The sequence below is a fragment of the Hyaena hyaena genome, unplaced genomic scaffold (genome assembly GCF_003009895.1).
Source record: "Hyaena hyaena isolate Hyena2069 unplaced genomic scaffold, ASM300989v1 scaffold_432, whole genome shotgun sequence".
In the NCBI taxonomy this organism is placed as follows: domain Eukaryota; kingdom Metazoa; phylum Chordata; class Mammalia; order Carnivora; family Hyaenidae; genus Hyaena; species Hyaena hyaena.
The window spans coordinates 421,053-424,846 of NW_024081063.1; the positions used below are offsets into that span (position 1 = coordinate 421,053).

The following is a 3,794-nucleotide window of genomic DNA, read 5'->3' on the forward strand; positions in this document are numbered from 1 at the left end:
TACTGACTTTAAAATAGGGAGATTACCCTGGATTATCTGAGTGGATTCAAGGTACTCACAAGGGTCCTTAAGAGTGGAAGAGGGAGGCGGAAGAGGAGAGTCAAAGAGACGTGGGGATGGAAGCAGTGTCAAAGTTGGTACTTGGCTGTCTTTGGAGATAGAGGAAGGGGACCACAAGCCAAGGAGTGTGGCTGGCTTCTAGAAGCTGAAAAAGCATTCTCCTCTATAGCACCTGGAAGGAATGTTGACACTTTAGGCTTAGTTCCACTTATGTTGGACTTCTAACCTACAGACTGTAAGATAACAAATGCTCTGTTTGACCCACTAAGTTGACGGTAATTTGTTATAACAGCAATGGAGAATGAATAGGCATAGTGTGTATGTTTCCTCTGTCAGGGCACTTTCTCATTCAGTTGAGATTCATCCCTTTTGTTGAGTCCATGGTTTATTTCATTTTATTGCACAGCACTATTCTATGAAACACCAAAGCTAGTTTTGCCATTCTTATAGTGATGAACTTCTGATTATTTCCAGTTATTAGACTACTATGATACAGCTGCTATAAACAGGTTTCTTTTCTTTTCTTTTCTTCTCTTTTCTTTTCTTTTCTTTTCTTTTCCTTTCTTTTCTTTTTTGCCTCAAAATATGACATTTATTCAAAGGAAAAGAAGAGAAAAGAAAAGAAAAAAGAAAAGAGAAGAATAGAAAAGAAAAAGACAAGGTATCCATCCCTTGACTCCCTTCCCTCCCCCATCCTGCTCCTCTAAAGTCCCCCAGGGACTGGGCCCTGGCTAGGACTAGGTAGCAGGACAGCCTCTATCAGATGAGGTCAGCAACACTGAGTGGTATCTTCTCAATGGAGGTGTTGTAGAAGGTCTCAATGTCTCAGAGAGTCCTCTTATCTTCTTCTGTCACCATGTTAAAAGCCACATCATTACGGCCAAATCATCTACCAGGGCTGATTTTGTGGATATAATTTTCCCGTTGATGGGAGGGTCATAGTTGATGACTAAGGAAATCTGCTGCACCTCAGTGCCTCTGGCCAGTAGGTAGTGGTAATCAATACTCTGCTACAGCCAGAGCAGGCCCCCGTAATGATTACATCTCATTCCCTTGGGTCCATGTCTCCATGCATGGCAACACCGTGAAGTGTCGGGCATGCATCTTCTCAGTGAGGTAACCAACCTTCCGGTGTTGAATATAACTGCCTGTATGATTGTCAGGGTTTCATACAAGTCACACAGAATGTCTCGCATCCACTCCCTCATTCCACATTGATGCAGAACTGGTGGATACCCTCCAGGGTCAACTCATCTTCTTGACCAGAATCTGAATGGGGTCCCTCATGAACTTCCTGGTCACCTCAAGCACATTGGAAGGCAATGCAGCCGACAGCAAACCCCTCTGGGTGTTGTTATTGAGCTTTTGAAATACATCATAGATCTGGTCCTTGAATCCACAGCTTAACATTTCATCAGCTTTGTCCAGTGCACACATCTTGATGTATTTGGGAGATGGGCATCTCCAGTTACGCATATCAAACACATGACTAGGGGTACCCACGATGATATGGGGAGCTTCCATCTGTAGCTTTTGCACCTCAGCATGCACGGTGGTCCCACCAATGCAACTGTGGCAGGAGGTACCCATATAATCTCCTAATGCCATGATTACCTTCTGTATCTGCTGAGTCAATTCCCTAGTGTGTGTCAGGACCAAGTCCCGTGTAGCCTTTAGATCCAATTCAATCTGTTGCAGAATCCATATGTCAAAAGTGACCATTTTCCCAGTCCCAGATTGGGCTGGAGGGATCACATAATAACCCTTGATACAAGGAAGAATGAATGGCTCACTGCTGGATGGCATAAGGCCTCTCAAAAACAGAGGTGTAGATGTCACAGAGATGTGACTCAGAGAGGTTCAAGTCATCAAAGCTGCCAACAATTTCATTCTAGTCATTCTTGATGATACCTTTGGGCTCCAACCCATCAGTCCTTGCCTCTGGAATGGGAATCCTGACTCACAGATAGGATCCTTAGAAATTAGGCCATGAACAGTTTTCTATGCTCTTTCTTTGGATATACGAGCACTCATTCAAGAGAATGGTTACACATTTTGGCTTTTGCCTGGCTCTTAAACTAGACATTATCAGCAAGGGCACATCGTCATCCCCAGAAGAGTAGTCAATGAGCAGATGATCTGAAAAACAGCTCAGCCATCAGCAGCCCAGTGTTGCACAAATCTTGTCTGCCAGCAAAAATCCAACACAGGCAGCTTAAAGAAGCTAGAACAGCGCAGTATATAATTAAAGTTTTTAAGTAAATTAGTAATTCTGCTGGGAGTGGAACCAGAACAGAAAATCAAAAAGCCAGTAGCAGCACCACTAAAAGTAAAGGGCGGTAAATTAAAATGTATGTATTCATTCCTTTCAGGAGGAAAAGAATTGAGTATCCATGCAGGGCTGACAACATTGTGTTAACCTGAGTTGTAAAGACTCTGCTCACAACCTAGTAGGACACGGACAGATAAGTAAAATCGTATCAGTCCATAACTTATCTTCTAAGTTCTCTGATATGCTCTTCACTGGGTGTCATGGAAGCAGAGAGACCTTAGAGTCCACGTGGGTGGGTGTGGACCCAGGAAGGGGCACAGGAGGCTGGAGTGTCCTTGTTAATGAGAACAGGAAGTCCAAAGCCCAGAGCCAGGAAGTCGTGGGCACAGTTAAGGAGCCATAGGAACCTGATGAATATTCAAGGACAGCAGACCTCTGCTTCTTCAGAGGTCCATTCTAAAGACACCAGGAATAGGGAACCCTTGAAACATTCCCATGTTTATGGAGGGAGTCTCAAACAGGGACCAGCCAATAACAATGTTTCTAAAAGAGATATAAACATCATACTGAATTTCTTTTAATTCCTCAAAGTCCCGTCCTCCAGCCTTTTTTTTTTTTTTTTTTTTTTTTTACCAAACGTTCCTAGGAATAACCTCTACCTGGAATTCTCTCTTTTTTTTTTTCCTATCCCCCTCCTAAAATTTCTATTAGCATGCTATTGATCCTTTACATTTCAGCTTAATATCACTTCCTCTCACAAGTCTTCCCCACTCCTTCGTGTCTCCCTGATCCCCAAACTTTGGAAGATGCTTCTGCTTTGTACAGCTACAGCCTCCTCAGATTTGCCTTACAATTAGCTCTAGCTTTTGTTGTCACTGTTTATTTAGTCGTCTGTCTTCCCTGAAAGACAGTGAAGTGGTACCCTTGGTAGTATTTATTATCACCATTTAGGCTGTGAAATCTGAAGTACATTGTAGAGTGATGCTTCAATTCCTCGTCTATAAAACAGGCATAACAACAGGATCTACCTTAGAGCATTGTGGTGAGCACTGAATGAGTTCATACAGACCAGGTGCTTAGAACAGTAGACCCTCACAGATCATCTTATACCCGCTCCTGATTCTTCTCGTCGTCCGCCATTTTGGCAAATGGCAACTCCACTGTTCTGACTACTTGAGCCCAAAGCTTTGGATGCATCCTTAACCACCTTTCTCTTTCTCTTTTACCCCTCATTGACTCCATTGGCAAATCCTCCCCGTCAGCTCTACTCTCAAATGATCTACTGCTCAAATGATGCAGCACCTTCTTACCGCTTCCTCTATGACCACCCTGGTCCGAGCCACCATCCCTCTCACCTGGATTATTGAAACAGCATCCTTACTGGTCCTCCTCCTGAGTCGACCGTTGCTCCCTCACTCAGCTCTCCATAGTCATCCCATTGAAACCCAAGTCAGAATGGCCC

General features: G+C 43.8%; 1 pseudogene; it reads right to left on the reverse strand.

Annotated features, from left to right (window-relative positions):
• Positions 1-819: 819 nt before the first annotated feature.
• On the reverse strand, positions 820-3,472 carry LOC120245703 (annotated as a pseudogene).
• Between the last annotated feature and the right edge of the window lie 322 nt (positions 3,473-3,794).